This window comes from Lactuca virosa, chromosome 1, assembly GCF_052849685.1.
Source record: "Lactuca virosa cultivar CGN04683 chromosome 1, Lactuca_virosa_CGN04683_v6, whole genome shotgun sequence".
In the NCBI taxonomy this organism is placed as follows: Eukaryota; Viridiplantae; Streptophyta; class Magnoliopsida; order Asterales; family Asteraceae; genus Lactuca; species Lactuca virosa.
This window is the reverse complement of record NC_136426.1, coordinates 124,754,713-124,775,742: the sequence shown is the minus strand read 5'-3', so window position 1 is coordinate 124,775,742 and position 21,030 is coordinate 124,754,713. Positions and strand designations below refer to the sequence as shown.

Here is a 21,030-nt window from a genome sequence, read left to right as displayed (position 1 = left end):
GAGCTTGAAGTATCTGATGGATCAGCCCAACCTGAATATGCGTCAGAGGAGATGGTTGGATGTGGTAAAAGATTACGACTGTGAGATCCTGTATCATCCGGTCAAGGCTAACGTGGTAGTCGATGCCCTGAACCGCATGGCGGAGAGTGCCCCGATTCGAGATGTGTGCATGAGGATGACAGTGGTGACTCCGGTGTTGGATACCATTCGAGAGGCCCAGGCGGAGGCCGTGAGACCGGAAGACCGCAATAGGGAGCGGGTGATTGGGCAGGTATCCAAGTTTGTGACGGATAGCCGAGGGCTTATGGCCTTTAGAGGGCGGATTTGGGTGCCCTATACGGGCGGAGCACGTGGCATACTGATGGAAGAGGTGCACAGATCGAGATTTTCGATCCATCCCGGGGCCACTAAGATGTATTTGGACCTAAAGAGAGATTACTCGTGGCCTTGCATGAAGAGGGATGTTGCGTGGGTAGTCGAGAGGTGCTTGACCTGCCGTCGGGTCAAGGCAGAGCATCAGCGCCCACATGGTCCATTAAAGCCTTTGGAGGTTCCCCGGTGGAAGTGGGAATAGATCTCTATGGACTTTATCACCAACTTGCTGAGGACTGCGCGTGGAGTTGACGCGATTTCGGTGATTGTGGACCGATTGACGAAGAGTGCTCATTTTCTTGCTATTAATGAGAGCTCCTCTGCAGAGAAATTGGCCGAGATTTATCTGAGATAGGTGATATCTCGGAACGGGGTGCCGATCTCGATAGTGTCATATCGGGATATGCATTTTACTTCCAGCTTCTGGAAGAAGTTTCATGAGGAGTTAGGCATGCGACTGCACTTCAGTATAACCTACCACCCACAGACAGATGGGCAGAGTGAGCGGACGATCCATACGCTCGAGGACATGCTTCGAGCATGTGTTATGGATTTCGGTGGGAGTTCGGAGACATACCTGCCGTTGGCTGAGTTTTCTTACAACAACATCCACCATTCGAGTATTGGTGTGCCTCCCTTTGAGCTTTTATATGGGAGGAGGTGTCGGACTCCTATTTGTTGGGGAGAGGTGGGACAGAGAGTGATGGGTAGCACTGAGATAGTGCAGACTGGCGACGATCCGAGCTCGAGTTTCGGGTTGGAGACTTTGTCCTCCTGAAGGTATCCCCTTGGAAAGGGGTGATCTGATTCAGGAAACGGGGCAAGTTTCAGCCCCGATACATCGGTCCTTTCAGGGTGACCGCCAGAGTGGGTAGGGTAGCGTATCGTTTGGAGCTACCTGCAGAGTTGTGTCAGATCCATAACACCTTCCACGTATACTAGTTGAGGAAGTGTGTAGGCGACGAAACGGCAGTGGTACCGCTGGAGGACATTCAGGTAGATGCGAGCCTAAATTATATTGAGAGGCCGACCGTGATCATGGATCGAAAGGTGAAAGTTCTGAGGAACAAGGAAGTGCCCCTGGTTCAGGTCCAGTGGCAGCATCGGAGAGGGTCCGATTTGACTTGGGAGTCGGAGTCAGAGATGTGGGAGCAACATCCAAAGTTATTTGCGGAGCATGACTTCGAGGGCGACGTCTGATTCTTGTGGGGGAGAATTGTAACATCCGGATTTCCAGGTATGTTATTTTAAGTATTTATTTTCGAGGTTCATTGACCTACTCGACGAGTTGGTGCTATAACTCGCCGAGTAGAGACGGGATGGCCACGTGGGTTTAATGATCTACTCGACGAGTCCGGGAGTAGACTCGCCGAGTAGGCACTGGGAGTGAAAACCCTAAATCTCCGGGTTTGAGACCTATTTAAAGGCACTTATAGCCTCCTTTGCGGCCACCTTCCCCAGAGAGAAACCCTAACCTGCCCTATTCGTCCATAGAGAGAGAGAGAGGCCATCTTGAGCATTCTTGAGCTTTTTGGAGGAAAGATTGGAAGAGTTGGTGAATCTAATCAAGTGGAGGATGTGGATCTTGCATTCATCTGTCATTAGCTGCTATTCAGAGGTATAAAGCTTTCATTTTGACCTCTTGTTTGTTAGATCCCATTTTTGGGAGCTTTTAGGGCTTTCTTCCAATCATCTTGTGTCCTTGAGTTATGTAAGCATGGTTTGAGGTTAGGACCTCAGATTTGGACTATAGGAGGCCTTGAGAGCCCAAAGAGTCAAGCTTTATTGAGCTAGAGGCAAGCTAATGTGCTTTCAACCTTCTTTGGAGCTTGTAATGGCATATTGGAGCAAATATGCCATGCATGAACATAAAGATCGAAGCTTTATGTGACATTCGAGCCTAGGGAACCTAGATCTAGAGTTTGGAGTGATAGATCTGCCCTAAAACGTCTGAATGGGAATACAGACTGGATGAACTCGCCGAGTCCATGAACTGACTCGACGAGTCGCTTAGGGTTTGTCCCGATAAGTCTGAGCACGTTGTGACTCGACGAGTTGGCGGGCCTACTCGACGTGTATAGTTAGTCTTAATAAGGTCCCTGAGGGAACAAGGGAACTCGACGAGTCTTCCTGGTGCACTCGACAAGTTGAGTCAACACGGACTGTTGACTCAAGTCTGACTTCTGTTGACTTTTGGAGCTTTGACCAAATATGAGCAATGGGGACCATGGAGGGGTAGAAGGGTCTTTTTCCCTTACCAAGAGTTAAAGGGGGGTTAGAATGAGTTTATTAGAATTATGGTCTAATTAGAGATAATCATCGCATGTATTAGGCGGAGGCTAGATCGGTGGTTCGTGTACGAGGTGTATTAGCTTGCTCACTTCAAGGTGAGTCTTCTCACTATACATGCCTAGAGCGGTAACCAGAGTTGTGTGATAGAGTATCTTATATGTTATTTGTGCACTGTGATATACTGCATTATTTCTATGTGATTATTGCTATGTATTATTCAGAGGGTCCACAGAGTTAGGACCAGAGGGTCCACAGAGTTAGGACCGGAGGGTCCATCAGAGTTGTGGGACTGGAGGGTCCTACTGAGACACATTGACCAGAGGGTCTTACAGAGTTATAGCCTCGAGTGGCTAATATGTTGTATGTGGTATTTTGGGGAACTCACTAAGCTTCGTGCTTACCGTGTTATGTGTTATGTGTTTCAGGTACCTCAGAGGATCGCGGGAAGGTACCGGCATGATTGTACACATCTGTTCGAGATTTTATTGAGGATTCTGGGATTTGACTTTTGTCATGGATTTATGTTGACTTGAGACACTTATGATTTTTATGATATATAATATATGAGTTTTAAGTGGTTTAAAAATGAAAATTTTGTTTGAAAATTTACGTCATTACAATTTCGGTTGATCCAACTAAAGTTGAGGCATTGATGTAGTGGGAAGTACCGAAGAACTCATCCGAGATCCGTAACTTCTTGGGCTTAGCGGGCTATTGTCGGAAATTCATCCAGGATTTCTCCAAGATTGTTGTGCCTTTAACACGCTTGACCAAGAAGAATGTAACATTTCGATGGGGGCACGGATCAACATTTGGCTTTTGATACCCTGGGACGGAGGTTATGCGAGGCTCCGAGGCAGTTGAAGCCTCATGAGGCGAATTACCCCACTCACGACCTGGAATTGGGGGCAGTGATGTTTGCCCTCAAGATTTGGAGGCACTACTTGTATGGAGTATGGTGCACGATTTATACTGACCACAAGATTTTAAAGTCTTTGAGGGATCAGCAGAATCTCAACATGCGGTAGAGGAGGTGGTTAGACGTACTGAAGGACTATGATTGTGAGATCTTATACCATCCAGGGAAGGCCAATGTGGTGGCCGATGCTTTGAGCCGCAAGACGGCAGGTTCCCCGATTCGGAACGTTTGTTTGAGGATGACGGTGATCTCTCCATTGTTGGATATGATCAAGGAGGCACATGTCGAGGCTGTGAAGAAAGAGAATTGGAATATAACATCCGGATTCCCAGGTATCTTATTTTAAGTATTTATTTTGAGTTTTAGGGAGGGACTCGGCGAGTAGGCGTTCAGACTCGCTGAGTAGGATCGCGCATTTCTTGTCTGATTTAATGAAGGACTCGACGAGTCGATACGTGGACTCGGCGATTCCGCGCTGTAAATGGAAACCCTAATTCTCGGGGTCTGTGCCCTATTTAAAGGCCTTTATAGCCTCCATTTGCGGCCATTGCACCCCTGAGAAACCCTAGAGAGCGGAGAGAAAGCTTGTAGTGCAAGAGGAGAGCTAATTCATCATTCTAAGTGTAATTTTGCAAGAAAGAAGGAAGGAGGACAAACAAGGAAGATTGAGGAGCTCAGATCTATCACCCATTTGATCAGAAGAGGCTGCTAGAGGTACTAATATGTGCTCAGTCTCGTGTATGTGGTGATCTACTTGAATCTAGGGTTTTCTTATGCCTTCTTTGGCTTGGATTCGAAGTATGTGTGGCCCAAGGTGGAGTTCTTCTTAGATCTGGACCTTAAGAGGTCCAGAGAGTCCTATCTATCTTGCTTTTTGCTATTCCTATAGAGATATGACCCTAGGTTACCATTCTAGAGGTTATTTCACCCAAAGAAGCTTATTGGACATTGCATGAGTGTAAAGGTCGGACCTTTACGTGATTATAGTGGTTGGGAAGGTCAGATCTATAGGTTAGAGAAGTAGATCTGACCTCAGAAGGTCATTTCAGTGTTTCCATGGATGCAACTCGCCGAGTCCATAATGGGACTCGACGAGTCGAGTCGGGGTTGCCCCGCGATTCGTGACAGGTGTAACCCGTCGAGTGGGACGATGACTCGACGAGCCAAGAGAGGCTAGAAGGATTCAGAGAACCCGCATGGACTCGCCGAGTCGCCCATGTGCACTCGACGAGTCGGTCAAAGTTTGACCGTTGACTTTCGTTGACCATAGGGTTCTGGTCAAGACTGATTCAAGAGAGTTTAGGGAAGGGTAGAATGGCCTTCTACCCAATCTGTAGAGATGAGGTTATGAGAGAATATTGATCAGGAATATTATTTGAATAATAGGAGGAGGCTAGGTCGGGACGTTGAGCACGAGAGTTTATCCGACTTCATTGAGGTGAGTCTTCTCACTATACTGTACCTGGAAGGGTACCTATGTGTGACCGAAAGGTCTTTTATGCTATGAGATGTGTGTGCTATATGCGGTTATGTGATATGTATGTGCTATGTATGTTATGTATGGTAAGGACCGGAAGGTCAAGATGATATGGACCGGAAGGTCAAGAGGTTACGGACCGGAAGGTCGATACAGGTAGGACCGGAAGGTCTACCGGGATTCGAGACGGAAGTCCCCTGAGACACACGGATCGGAAGATCCTACAGATTTATGGCCTGGAAAGGCGTATGTGTAGTATGTGGTATATTGGGGAACTCACTAAGCATTTATGCTTACAGTTGTTGTGTTATGTGTTTCAGGTACTAGCGAGGATCGTGGGAAGGCGCCGGCATGATCCGTACACACTCATGGAGTTTATGTTATAGAGATTCCGGGACATGTTTTGTTATGACATAGTGGATACATTATGTTTTACGTTATCGTGTGATTGAAAGTATATTTTAAAATTGAAAAATTGTTTTGAAAATTTACGTTGTTACAAGTTGGTATCAGAGCCTTGGTTTGAGGGATTCGGATGCATCCTCGGATGAATCTGAACTCAAACTGATGATTTGAGAAAGTTTTTAATAAAATAAACAATTTTTTATAAAAGAGTAAAAGATTTTGAGAAAGGCAGAACAGAGCAGTGTGTACGATCAGCCAGCGCCCGAACGGTGATTTCCCAAAATACCCTTACATTACGTATTATGAGATATGTTATGATATGCATGCTAGAGTAGGCTAGGTATTCATATTAGGACTAGAGTGGCCTGATTTGTGATGCCTTAGCCTAGGGATAATTCTGCTGCTATGTGATGATTGAGAGTGAGTAGATAGCAGTGAGGAGCTTATGAGAGGTCTACCGAAGGGTAGCCTATACCAGCGAGGTGTAGGGTGCTTGTGATCTGGGATCCAAGGAGGAGGACTTAGGGTGAATACTGATGCGGTATGGACGGTAGTATAGGGCCCGTACTACTGAAGACACCGGAGCAGTGCGCACTCTAAGTAAGAATCCTTTGGGTACTAAGGAACAAGTAGGGTTGAGTTATCGAGTGCGAGTATGCTCGAGCGAGTCTCTGATATTATTATGTTGTATTTCAGAGACATCATGGTTGGGACACGCCACAGACCTGAGCCGAGTGGCGTGAGTGACGAGGAGCTTCGTCAGATGATCCACGATGAGGTAGCGGCAGCGATTCAGGCCGAGATTCCGGAGATGTTTGGGTCTATCAAGACCACATTGATTGAGACTTTTGATGAGCGGTACGCCGCGGTGACTGAGGCTGCGGCTGCTGCAGCTACTGCAGCTGTGGCTGCTACCAGGCCTCAGGGTGGTGACTCGTTGTCGTTTCGGGAGTTTAGCAACGAAGCCACCAGAGTTTGATGGGACGCAGGATCCGATCGCTGCGATGAGATGGATTTCTGATATCGAGGGATGCTTCTACACGTGTTTATGTCCAGAGCATCTGAGGGTACGGTTCGCGTTGAACCAGCTTCGCTTGGGAGCGAAGGACTGGTGGAAGTTCGTGACGGCGAGCTTCACTCTTGCAGAGATTTCAGCGGTGACCTGGGAGAGGTTCACCACCATGTTCAGAGATGAGTATGTTCCCCCAGTGGAGAGGGAACGGTTGGTTCAGGAGTTCTTGACCCTAAAACAGGGTACTGATTCGGTTACTGTGGTTACCAGGAAGTTTCATGAGAGGGCAATGTTCTGCCCTGAGCAGGTGTCTACCGAGCAGGCACGCATGAGCCGGTATTTGGGCGTTTTGAGGAGGGATATTCGGGAGTTCGTGTCGAACTCGACTTACCGGACATTTACTGAGCTCCAGGCAAATGTCCGGAAGAGGGAGATTGAGTTGGAGACTCAGGCCAGGGAGGAGGCCAAGTCTCAGAGGATGGATTGGCGGCCGGCACAGTCTCACCCGGCAGCCAAGCGGGCAAAGTCCGCTGATACGAGATCTGGAGGCAAGAAGGGCCGCACTTGTGGGAAGTGTGGGAAGGGACATGATGGGGTCTGTCGATCAGGTGCTTGCTACAAATGTGGCAAGGAGGGGCATATCGCCAAGGATTTCCCCAAGGGATTTATGGTTTGCTTTCATTGCAACCAGACTGGCCATCGGAAGGCCGAGTGCCCGCAGTTACATCAGGGATTAGCACAGGGATCTGCACCTACTACTAGGACTACCGAAGTTCGGCCAACGAAGGCCGAGGCACCGAAGGTTCGCGGGAGAGCTTTCCAGTTGACAGCGGAGGAGGTCCGCGCAGCGCCAGATGTTGTGGCTGGTAAGTATTCTCTATTTAATTATGCTGAATTGAGATATTGTGCTTATATTATGATATGCGTTGGTACTTTTCTTGTGATTTTTGTACCTGCCTTAGCGTTATTTGACTCGGGTGCGAGTCGATCATTTGTGTCGATAGCGTTCAGTCGGCACATCAGTATTCGGCGAGAGGCATTGAGCCGACCTCTACGAGTTTCCATAGCTAACGAGCCAGCGGTGTATGCTACGGATGTGATTCGAGGATGTGTACTCGATATCTTCGGTGTTGAGTTCCCGATAGATCTAGTCTCGATAGCGATGGGGGACGTATGTGTTATAGTGGGCATGGATTGGTTGAGCCGGTTTGAGGTTGTTATAGACTGCGAGCGACAGTTGGTGACGATACGAGACCCTAGTGGGGGAGTACTTACGGTGTACGGCGAGGGTACCCGTTCTGAGTCAGCATTTTGTTCAGCTGCTAGAGCGAGGCGGAGTCTACAGCAGGGATGTAGCGGGTTTGTGGCATATGTGATGAATCCACGAGTGGCCACTGAGGGGCCAAGTTTGGTTGATGATGTGCCGATAGTGCGTGAGTTCCCGGATGTGTTTCCCGAGGAGTTGCCGGGTGTGCCTCCCGAGAGGCAGGTGGAATTTCGCATCGATTTGATTCCGGGGGCAGCGCCTATCGCCAAGGCGCCCTATCGCCTTGCGCCACCAGAGATACATGAGTTATCCTCACAGCTTCAGGAATTGTTGGGTAAGGGATTTATCAGGCCGAGTAGCTCACATTGGGGAGCGCCGATCCTTTTTGTCAAGAAAAAGGATGGTTCACACCGGATGTGTATTGATTACCGGGAGTTGAACAAGCTGACGGTCAAGAACCGTTACCCGTTACCGAGGATCGACGATTTTTTCGATCAGCTGCAGGGAGCGTCTTGGTTCTCCAAGATTGATCTGAGGTCTGGATATCATCAGATGAGAGTGCGTGATGAGGATATCCAGAAGACGGTGTTCAGGACTCGTTATGGGCATTACGAGTTTGTGGTGATGCCTTTCGGGCTCACCAATGCACCGGCAGCATTCATGGATCTCATGAACAGGGTGTGTAGGCCGATGTTGGATCGTTCGGTGATCGTGTTCATTGATGATATTTTGGTGTATTCGAGATCTAGAGATCAGCACGAGGAGCATCTGAGAGAGATTCTCAGGGTATTGAGGTCGGAGAGGCTGTATGCCAAATTCTCCAAGTGTGATTTCTGGTTGCAAGAGGTCCAGTTTTTGGGGCATCTCGTCAATCAGAATGGGATTTTGGTCGATCCGGCCAAGATCGAGGCGGTTATGAGGTGGGAGGTGCCAAGATCACCCACCGAGATCAGGAGTTTTCTAGGATTGGCCGGCTACTATCGGAGGTTTATCAGAGATTTCTCTAAGATCGTCGTGCCTCTCACCAGGTTGACCCGGAAGGGTGTTGCTTTTTCATGGGGTCCGGAGCAGCAGACCTCGTTTGAGACACTTCGCCAGAAATTATGCGAAGCCCCTGTGTTAGCCCTCCCAGAAGGGATGGAGGATTTGGTGGTGTATTGTGACGCATCGATATCAGGGTTAGGTGCAATACTTATGCAGAGGGGGCATGTGATAGCGTATGCATCGAGGCAGCTGAAGCCTCATGAGACGAGGTATCCCACCTACGATCTGGAGTTGGGGGCAGTGGTGTTCGCCCTCAAGATATGGCGTCACTATTTATATGGGGTTCGGTGTACCATATACACGGACCACAAGAGCTTGGAGTATTTGATGGATCAGTCCAATCTGAATATGCGCCATAGGAGATGGTTAGACGTGGTAAAGGATTACGATTGTGAGATCCTGTACCACCCGGGCAAAGCTAATGTTGTAGCTTATGCTCTGAGCCGTAGGGCAGGGAGTGCCCCGATTCGAGACGTTTGTATGCGACTGACAGTGATGACTCCGGTGTTGGACACCATTCGGGAGGCCCAGGCAGAGGCCGTGATACCGGAGAACCGCAAGAGGGAGCGGGTGATCGGGCAGGTGTCTGAGTTCGTTACCGATAGCCGAGGGCTAATGACCTTTCAAGGTCGGATTTGGGTGCCGTATGCAGGCGGGGCACGTACCATTTTGATGGAGGAGGCACATAGATCGAGATTCTCGATCCATCCCGGGGCCACTAAGATGTATTTGGACCTGAAGAAAGATTATTGGTGGCCCTGTATAAAGAGGGATGTAGCATGGTTTGTTGAGAGGTGCTTGACCTGTCGCAGGGTTAAGGCCGAGCACCAGCGTCCGCATGGCAAGTTGCAGCCGCTTGAGGTTCCCCAGTGGAAGTGGGAACAGATTTCCATGGATTTCATCACCAAATTGCCGAGGACCGCGAGGGGTGTCGATGCAATTTGGGTGATCGTCGACCGGCTGACGAAGAGCGCGCATTTTCTTGCTATCAGTGAGAGTTCTTCTGCTGAGAGGTTGGTAGAGTTGTATGTGAGTGAGGTGGTATCGCGTCATGGAGTACCGATCTCGATTGTATCAGATTGAGATGTACGATTCACTTTCAGGTTCTGGAAGAAGTTCCACGAGGAGTTGGGTACGAGGTTGCATTTCAGTACCGCTTACCACCCCCAGACGGACGGACAGAGTAAGCGGACGGTTCAGACGCTCGAGGACATGCTCCGAGCATGTGTATTGGACTTCAGAGGAAGTTGGGACACGTATTTGCTGTTGGCTAAGTTTTCTTATAACAACAGCCACCATTCGAGTATTGGTATGCCTCCCTTCGAGTTGTTATATGGGAGGAGGTGTCGAACTCCTATTTGTTGGGGAGAGGTAGGGCAGCGCGTGATGGGTAGCATTGAGATAGTGCTTCAGACGACAGAGCAGGTACAGCAGGTTAGACAGAGGTTACTGACGGCTCAGAGTCGTCAGAAGAGTTATGCGGATAGGCGACGATCCGAGCTTGAGTTCCAGGTAGGAGACTTCTTGCTCCTGAAAGTGTCTCCTTGGAAAGGGGTGCTTCGATTCAGGAAGAGGGGCAAGCTGGGGCCCCGGTATATCGGGCCATTCAGGGTGACCGCGAGGGTGGGCAAGGTAGCATATCGGTTGGAGCTACCTGCGGAGTTGAGCCATATTCATGATACCTTCCACGTGTCTCAGTTGAGGAAGTGTATAGCCGACGAGTCGACGGTGGTACCGCTGGAGGATATTCAGGTAGATGCGAGCCTGAATTATGCTGAGAGACGAATCGCGATCCGGGATCGGAAGATCAAGGTTCTGAGGACCAAGGAAGTGTCCCTGGTGCAGGTCCAGTGGCAACATCGGAAAGGGTCCGAGCTGACTTGGGAGCCGGAGTTGGAGATGCGAGAGCAGCATCCAGAGTTGTTTGTCGAGCAAGACTTCGAGGGCGAAGTCTGATTCTAGTGGGGGAGAATTGTAACATCCGGATTCCCAGGTATCTTATTTTAAGTATTTATTTTGAGTTTTAGGGAGGGACTCGGCGAGTAGGCGCTCAGACTCGCCGAGTAGGATCGCGCATTTCTTGTCTGATTTAATGAAGGACTCGACGAGTCGATACGTGGACTCGGCGAGTCCGCGTTGTAAATGGAAACCCTAATTCTCGGGGTCTGTGCCCTATTTAAAGGCCTTTATAGCCTCCATTTGCGGCCATTGCACCCCTGAGAAACCCTAGAGAGCGGAGAGAAAGCTTGTAGTGCAAGAGGAGAGCTAATTCATCATTCTAAGTGTAATTTTGCAAGAAAGAAGGAAGGAGGACAAACATGGAAGATTGAGGAGCTCAGATCTATCACCCATTTGATCAGAAGAGGCTGCTAGAGGTACTAATATGTGCTCAGTCTCGTGTATGTGGTGATCTACTTGAATCTAGGGTTTTCTTATGCCTTCTTTGGCTTGGATTCGAAGTATGTGAGGCCCAAGGTGGAGTTCTTCTTAGATCTGGACCTTAAGAGGTCCAGAGAGTCCTATCTATCTTGCTTTTTGCTATTCCTATAGAGATATGACCCTAGGTTACCATTCTAGAGGTTATTTCACCCAAAGAAGCTTATTGGACATTGCATGAGTGTAAAGGTCGGACCTTTACGTGATTATAGTGGTTGGGAAGGTCAGATCTATAGGTTAGAGAAGTAGATCTGACCTCAGAAGGTCATTTCAGTGTTTCCATGGATGCAACTCGCCGAGTCCATAATGGGACTCGACGAGTCGAGTCGGGGTTGCCCCGCGATTCGTGACAGGTGTAACCCGTCGAGTGGGACGATGACTCGACGAGCCAAGAGAGGCTAGAAGGATTCAGAGAACCCGCATGGAGTCGCCGAGTCGCCCATGTGCACTCGACGAGTCAGTCAAAGTTTGACCGTTGACTTTCGTTGACCTTAAGGTTCTGGTCAAGACTGATTCAAGAGAGTTCAGGGAAGGGTAGAATGGCCTTCTACCCAATCTGTAGAGATGAGGTTATGAGAGAATATTGATCAGGAATATTATTTGAATAATAGGAGGAGGCTAGGTCGAGACGTTGAGCACGAGAGTTTATCCGACTTCATTAAGGTGAGTCTTCTCACTATACTGTACCTGGAAGGGTACCTATGTGTGACCGGAAGGTCTTGTATGCTATGAGATGTGTGTGCTATATGCGGTTATGTGATATGTACGTGCTATGTATGTTATGTATGGTAAGGACCGGAAGGTCAAGATGATATGGACCGGAAGGTCAAGAGGTTACGGACCGGAAGGTCGATACGGGTAGGACCGGAAGGTCTACCGGGATTCGGGATGGAAGTCCCCTGAGACACACGGATCGGAAGATCCTACAGAGTTATGGCCTGGAAAGGCGTATGTGTAGTATGTGGTATATTGGGGAACTCACTAAGCATTTATGCTTACAGTTGTTGTGTTATGTGTTTCAGGTACTAGCGAGGATCGCGGGAAGGCGCCGGCATGATCCGTACACACTCATGGAGTTTATGTTATAGAGATTATGGGACATGTTTTGTTATGACACAGTGGATACATTATGTTTTACGTTATCGTGTGATTGAAAGTATATTTTAAAAATGAAAGATTGTTTTGAAAATTTACGTTGTTACATGGAAGATAGAGCGGATTCGGGGTCAGTATCCCTTGTTTGTTCGAGATAGTCAAGGTCTTCTGACACAGTGTGGCCGGGTATGGGTACCTGTGACTGGAGGAGTGAGACAGAAGATATTGGAGGAAGCACACCGGTCCAAGTTCTCTATACATCCTGGGGCTACGCAAATGTATACAGATCTGAGACTGAGCTAATGGTGGCCCTGCATGAAGCGGGAGATCGCCAGGTTTGTGGAGCGGTGCTTGACCTGCAAGAAGGTCAAGTCCGAGCATCAGCGGCCTCATGGCAAGGTTCAGCCGCTACCCATTCCCATGTGGAAGTGGGAAGAGATCACTATGGACTTCATCACGAAGTTACTGAGGACAGCGAGGGGTGTGGACGCCATATGGGTGATTGTGGACAGACTGACAAAGAGTGCCCACTTATTCCAATCTCTGAGAGTATATCCACTGAGAAGTTGACGGATATTTATGTGCGAGAGGTGGTGGCTAGACACGGGGTGCCAGTGTCAGTAATCTCTGACAAAGATGTTCGATTTACACCTAGATTCTGGAAGAAGTTCCACGAGGAACTGGGCACTCAGTTGCATTTTAGCACGGCGTACCACCCCCAGACAGATGGCCAGAGTGAGAGGACGATCCAGACACTTGAGGATATTCTTCGGGCATGTGTGTTGGATTTTGGATTGGGATACATACCTTCCATTGGCAAAGTTTTCATACAACAACAGTTACCATATATATATATATATATATATATATATATATATATATATATATATATATATATATATATATATATATATATATATACATGTTTACCCGCACCAAGCGACAGGTGCAAGTAGTTAAGAAGTATCATTTTGTATTGTAATCATGCAGACCTCACCTTTTGTTATTCCTTTTTAGTATAATTTTAAATTATACAATTTTGTTCGGTTCGACTACATCGTGTTTTTAATTTTAAAAATTAACAGAAACTAAACTTGATAGGTTGATTGTAAACTGCTTTTTTATTTGGTTTGGTTTATAGTTAAGTTTGAAAAACATATGTTACTTTTTTTTTCGGTTTGACAAATTTTTTTTATTATGTAACTTGATAAACTTATTTTAACTATTAATAAACTCGCAATCATATTCCAGTTTTATAGAATTTTAAATGTCACAGATTAAAGCCTACACTTCATTTCTAAGAATATTTATAAAAAATATACATCTAAAATAATTGTAACAATTAAATTATAAATAAGAATGTATAATTTTAGACAATCATTATTTGTAGTTACCAACCATTGACTAAGGTTTTAGCAGCCATGAAACAGCCTTAGATGCACACCATTAATTCATATCTTTGTAAACTTCCTAGTTTTTTAAAGGAATAGCGTGTGTGTGTGTATGTATATATATATATATATATATATATATATATATATATATATATATATATATATATATATATATCCAATTCTTACGAAACAGTTAAACATTAATTTGTATCTAGCGTATTTTCAAAATACACCTGACTGCATTTGATTTCAAAAAGAGGGTCTAAATAAACCTTACTGAATTTAGCAGTCTCCCTGATGAACACAAATAATAAATTTGGTCAACCCAAGATTCCTTTGAAACATTAGAAAACAAATAAATTGATAAATCAGATAACTTGTAAATTGTGTAAGTCTACATCAACGTTTCAAGTAAAGTCTATTAAAAGTTTGTTCCCTATAATATCAATTAACCTAGGCAATGAAGTACTTACCAAACATTACAAACCATTGTACTTTGAGGGTACATTGCTATACCTGGGTGGCAAGAAATAGCAATGTACTTTCACATATACAGTCACTAAAAATGAAATTAAGAACTCTAATAAAAAATACATATAAGTAACTTCACACATTGGATAATCAAAAAGGGAGGAAGATGAATAAACATATAAGAAGCTTCACACAGATTGGATAATCAAAAAAATGAATACGTGATTTTGGTAGATATTTGAATGACAACTTTTAGAATTTACTGAAATGACCCCTTAGTCCTTGGTGCAAAGTGTTCCTTCCTCTAAGTACCCTGAGCAATCAAAATTGCATCAATTCCCAATCTTACTTGTATAGATTGAAAAAATGATGACAAAAGAACACAAATTGGAAGAAAATGGTATCAGAGTGAAAGAAAAACATTAAAAAAAAAAACTTTTTAAGGAAATGCCACTGATGGAAAAGGGAAAGTTGTAAAATTTGGGAGAATTGCAATGTTGTAAGTTTCGTCATATTGTAGTTCTTGGTTATCAAACCCAAAATCAATGCCTACAAAAATAAGTGAAATCACAAACGATATAAGCAAAATGATTTCAATAAAATTAAAAAAAAATGTCACATGAAATACCTATAGCCAATGGAGTAGGTTGAAATACCTTCAACCAATACATGCATTAGTGAAAAAATAGAAAACATAAACAGGACCAAACCACATGCTCATAATAGGATGCTAATTTGTGAATACTTTGAGAAAGTAGGATTCTATTTTTACTTGGTAAACTTTTAGATCCAATTTTTCATAAGTTCCACATGTTTATCATTTACACATCTACCTATTAACAATTACAAAAATATATTTTAAATGGAAATCAGCTTGTATTAGTGAAGTTCCAATCTAGGAGTAAGACAAATGTTAAGCAATATACATTGGTTCTGTAAGAAGCTTGAGGTGCTGGATACCTAGCCAACACTGGAGCCTGATTTTTTAGTTGTCAGTATCAAAGCCAACTTCATCATCATTTAAACACAAAAAAAATGATGTATTCCAAATCCAATACACGAATGAATACTTGAATTGCTTGAAAGGTTGCCTTGCATATGTAGTACCAACTAAGGATAGGATACCAAGATGCCAGTTGTCAAACCCAAGACTGATAAAAATAGAAAATAACCATCCAGTAGGATCGGTTGACCCTTTGTACTGATTTTGTTATGATTGATGAACAAAAAGGAACAATAAATGAACAAAAAAATTTATAGAAATATAAGCATCATGCTACTAAGTTCAAATGATGATGATTACCTAGTCATTTCTGATCCAGGTCTTTTTCTCTTCTACAACAATCCGAACAATAAACTTAGTTTCAAGTGAATAAGAACATCAAAAAAACTAGCTTGTGTGTGTGTGTGCGTGTGTGTGTTTGACAAACACATATACATGAGGATAAATATTGGATAAAAATCAAGATTTTATATTAACCTGGAATGAAAACAACCTGAAATGCAGACAAAAAATATATATTAGAATAAAAAAGTCTAACTCGGGGTGTGTAATTATACCTTGTGTGTTCCAGAGTAGCAAAAGAATGATTCAAGATTTGATTTTCTCCTACAAAAAAACTCATCAAAAAACACATATCTAAAGTCTTACAACAAATTTCACCAAAAAAAAAAAGTTCAATCAAAGCGAGAGTTATCATACCCTTATCTTGCAGGAGGCAATTTCACTGGTTATGACTTCAATATAAGTGCCTATAAACCAAAAATTGTTAGAAACAAAAGAAAACCAACAAAATGAAGACTAAGTTGTACCAATATCCTTCCAAGCATCAAAAACATCAAAATTAAGGTGAATCTGAATGGATATCGATTGAGAAAGGAAAAACATACATACCCTTCATGTCTTTCAAAACAAATCCAATAAAATAGCTTCCACTACCTTTGACTCAGCTTCCCCCATCTCTTTATAAATGAAGAGTAAGTTAGAATCATCAAAAAACACAAACTTTTTTCAATAACAGAAGACCATTTAATATGGTCAATAAAGATAAAATTTTATTTGAAAATATAATACTTGGTCGTACTGTTCAATGGAGAAGCAACTAAATAAAATAAAATAATTCTTATTAAGTGTTGGGTTAACCTTCAAATCAAGTAATCAACAAATAAATACCGGAAACAGATCAAATAATACATCAAATAATATATCGAACATCAAAACATGTATTAATAAAAATAGAACTCAAAACCAGAACCAACACCAAATTCATTCATGTACTTAAAAGATTTTCAAATATCCTGAATAATATTCAACAAAAACTAAAGAAAAATAATTAAAACCCATTAATGCGCAATATAGAATATATGAAGAACAACTGCTATTGAATCAAAAATACATTTTTTCGTCAAATTATGATGACCCACATCTGTATAAGTAACTAAAAACGATGGAAACCAATATTAAAGTTCAAAATCTTTGAATTTAGTTACAGGGATGGAAAACTTACATAAAAGAAGAATAAATCAATGGTGTCTTCTCTTCTTCAAAGATGGGACACAATTTTGAGAATTTCGACTAAATCTATTGAGAGAGAGAGAGAGAGAGAGAGAGAGAGAGAGAGAGAGAGATGGATTCCATTCCCTAGATGAGAGAACAAATAAACATGAAAATTATCTTGTTAGTTTGACCCGTTTTTAACAATAGTCGATTAATCTGAAGACCAAAAATGAAAAGCAGTCAAAATCTACCGGGGGAGGGGTAACAGTAGCAACATTCATGCGTTTCTTAGAATACTGAGAAAGAAGATCTTAGAATACTGAGAAAGAAGTAGTAGAGATGAGTAGAAATGTTAAAAAACATGGGATCCAACAGCAATACCTTAGATGAAAACGTGATAAAACTACCATTCCTTGTGCCTTCGATATTGTGTGACGAATGCACTTTTCCCTTGTCATAAGCCAAGAATTAGTCAAATATATGAATAAGTCTAATTGTGTTCCAACTTATCATTTGATTTTCAAATTACTGCTAGAGTTTCAATTAGGGCTTTGTGAATCAGAAGAGAACATAGGAATAATAAAATGCGAGAAGAGATGGTGTACCAGTCAAAACATGAAATTAGAAATTCGATGGTGGGGGTTCACAGAAGTGGTGGTGCGAGGTTGGTCGACAATTGGAGAGGGGTGTCCGGTGGTTTTCTTCGTTGATAGCAGTGGAAGCTCGATGGCGGCGGTGCTTGTTCTTGGCTGACGGTGGTGTTTGGGGTATATGGGCGACCGTTTGGTGGTTGGTGCTTCTCGGTGAAGTGGGTTTCAGGCGGTGGTGGTTGATAGAGGTTGGAGATGACTGTGATGGTGAAGATCTTCGATCAATTGATTGCGGGGGGGGGGGGAGGGCTGATGAAATTGGAGGATCGTAAAATATAGGAGGAGAGGTTCCAGGATAAAGGAGATATGGTCGAGATTAAGGGGAGTTTGGTATTGATCAATCCATTAAATCACGGTTGGATAAGAACTCAACTCAATACCTTGACTTTTTCAGCTATTGCAATACCTATTCATCTTCTTTGACCAGTTCAATTTGAAGATGAGAACGGAGACCTATACAAAACGTGCTTAATTCAATAAATTGTTGACCGAATATGCATAAACTTGTTGTAAATAGTGTTTTAAAGCGTGTACCTCTTAAAATTCAGTAAAAACATGTTAAATGCTTATTAAGGTATAAAGATATATATATATATATATATATATATATATATATTGTTTAGGAACTTACTAAACGTAATAAAACAAGCGACCGTAAGTATATTATGATGGTGTTCTTTTTTGAATCGTTTGTGTCTATGTGTATTGTTTAGCCACAATCGAATAATTTTGGCCAAATATCTCCATCTGCTACGTGTTTGTTTTTGCTTTATGGTAAAGAATGTGTAAAGTGTAGTCAATAATCCAAAATTCCATTCAGTCCTTGATAGAAACTGAAATACATTCCCTGAACTATAAATTTCATTAAATCACGGGTTGGATAAGAACTCAACTCAATACCTTGACTTTTTCAGCTATTGCAATACCTATTCATCTTCTTTGACCAGTTCAATTTGAAGATGAGAACGGAGACCTATACAAAACGTGCTTAATTCAATAAATTGTTGACCGAATATGCATAAACTTGTTGTAAATAGTGTTTTAAAGCGTGTACCTCTTAAAATTCAGCAAAAACATGTTAAATGCTTATTAAGGTATAAAGATATATATATATATATATATATATATATATATATATATATATATATATATATATATATATTGTTTAGGAACTTACTAAACGTAATAAAACAAGCGACCGTAAGTATATTATGATGGTGTTCTTTTTTGAATCGTTTGTGTCTATGTGTATTGTTTAGCCACAATCAAATAATTTTGGCCAAATATCTCCATCTGCTACGTGTTTGTTTTTGCTTTATGGTAAAGAATGTGTAAAGTGTAGTCAATAATCCAAAATTCCATTCAGTCCTTGATAGAAACTGAAATACATTCCCTGAACTATAAATTTCATTAAATCACGGGTTGGATAAGAACTCAACTCAATACCTTGACTTTTTCAGCTATTGCAATACCTATTCATCTTCTTTGACCAGTTCAATTTGAAGATGAGAACGGAGACCTATACAAAACGTGCTTAATTCAATAAATTGTTGACCGAATATGCACAAACTTGTTGTAAATAGTGTTTTAAAGCGTGTACCTCTTAAAATTCAGCAAAAACATGTTAAATGCTTATTAAGGTATAAAGATATATATATATATATATATATATATATATATATATATATATTGTTTAGGAACTTACTAAACGTAATAAAACAAGCGACCGTAAGTATATTATGATGGTGTTCTTTTTTGAATCGTTTGTGTCTATGTGTATTGTTTAGCCACAATCGAATAATTTTGGCCAAATATCTCCATCTGCTACGTGTTTGTTTTTGCTTTATGGTAAAGAATGTGTAAAGTATAGTCAATAATCCAAAATTCCATTCAGTCCTTGATAGAAACTGAAATACATTCCCTGAACTATAAATTTCATTAAATCACGGGTTGGATAAGAACTCAACTCAATACCTTGACTTTTTCAGCTATTGCAATACCTATTCATCTTCTTTGACCAGTTCAATTTGAAGATGAGAACGGAGACCTATACAAAACGTGCTTAATTCAATAAATTGTTGACCGAATATGCATAAACTTGTTGTAAATAGTGTTTTAAAGCGTGTACCTTTTAAAATTCAGCAAAAACATGTTAAATGCTTATTAAGGTATAAAGATATATATATATATATATATATATATATATATATATATATATATATATATATATATATTGTTTAGGAACTTAGTAAACGTAATAAAACAAGCGACCGTAAGTATATTATGATGGTGTTCTTTTTTGAATCGTTTGTGTCTATGTGTATTGTTTAGCCACAATCGAATAATTTTGGCCAAATATCTCCATATGCTACGTGTTTGTTTTTGCTTTATGGTAAAGAATGTGTAAAGTGTAGTCAATAATCCAAAATTCCATTCAGTCCTTGATAGAAACTGAAATACATTCCCTGAACTATAAATTTCATTAAATCACGGGTTGGATAAGAACTCAACTCAATACCTTGACGTTTTCAGCTATTACAATACCTATTCATCTTCTTTGACCAGTTCAATTTGAAGATGAGAACGGAGACCTATACAAAACGTGCTTAATTCAATAAATTGTTGACCGAATATGCATAAACTTGTTGTAAATAGTGTTTTAAAGCGTGTACCTCTTAAAATTCAGCAAAAACATGTTAAATGCTTATTAAGGTATAAAGATATATATATATATATATATATATATATATATATATATATATATATATATATATATATATATATTGTTTAGGAACTTACTAAACGTAATAAAACAAGCGACCGTAAGTATATTATGATGGTGTTCTTTTTTGAATCGTTTGTGTCTATGTGTATTGTTTAGCCACAATCGAATAATTTTGGCCAAATATCTCCATCTGCTACGTGTTTGTTTTTGCTTTATGGTAAAGAATGTGTAAAGTGTAGTCAATAATCCAAAATTCCATTCAGTCCTTGATAGAAACTGAAATACATTCCCTGAACTATAAATTTCATTAAATCACGGGTTGGATAAGAACTCAACTCAATACCTTGACTTTTTCAGCTATTGCAATACCTATTCATCTTCTTTGACCAGTTCAATTTGAAGATGAGAACGGAGACCTATACAAAACGTGCTTAATTCAATAAATTGTTGACCGAATATGCATAAACTTGTTGTAAATAGTGTTTTAAAGCGTGTACCTCTTAAAATTCAGCAAAAACATGTTAAATGCTTATTAAGGTATAAAGATATATATATATATATATATATATATATATATATATATATATATATATATATATATATATATATTGTTTAGGAACTTACTAAACGTAATAAAACAAGCGACCGTAAGTATATTATGATGGTGTTCTTTTTTGAATCGTTTGTGTCTATGTGTATTGTTTAGCCACAATCGAATAATTTTGGCCAAATATCTCCATCTGCTACGTGTTTGTTTTTGCTTTATGGTAAAGAATGTGTAAAGTGTAGTCAATAATCCAAAATTCCATTCAGTCCTTGATAGAAACTGAAATACATTCCCTGAACTATAAATTTCATTAAATCACGGGTTGGATAAGAACTCAACTCAATACCTTGACGTTTTCAGCTATTGCAATACCTATTCATCTTCTTTGACCAGTTCAATTTGAAGATGAGAACGGAGACCTATACAA

At 41.8% G+C, this 21,030-nt stretch overlaps 1 long non-coding RNA gene across 13 annotated transcripts; it reads right to left on the bottom strand.

Moving 5' to 3' along the window:
• Positions 1-14,065: 14,065 nt before the first annotated feature.
• LOC145157699 (uncharacterized) lies at positions 14,066-17,664 on the bottom strand. 13 transcript variants are annotated; one of them, XR_013737208.1, is made up of 6 exons: positions 17,287-17,660; positions 17,063-17,131; positions 16,933-16,977; positions 16,692-16,825; positions 16,079-16,146; positions 14,066-15,936 (listed from the first exon to the last, which is right to left on the bottom strand). It is a non-coding gene; the product is annotated as an uncharacterized LOC145157699 (long non-coding RNA). The 13 variants fall into 13 exon arrangements; XR_013737211.1 differs by having other exon boundaries at positions 16,692-16,977; positions 17,063-17,124; positions 17,287-17,664; XR_013737206.1 differs by having other exon boundaries at positions 16,692-16,977; positions 17,287-17,663.
• Positions 17,665-21,030: the final 3,366 nt, after the last annotated feature.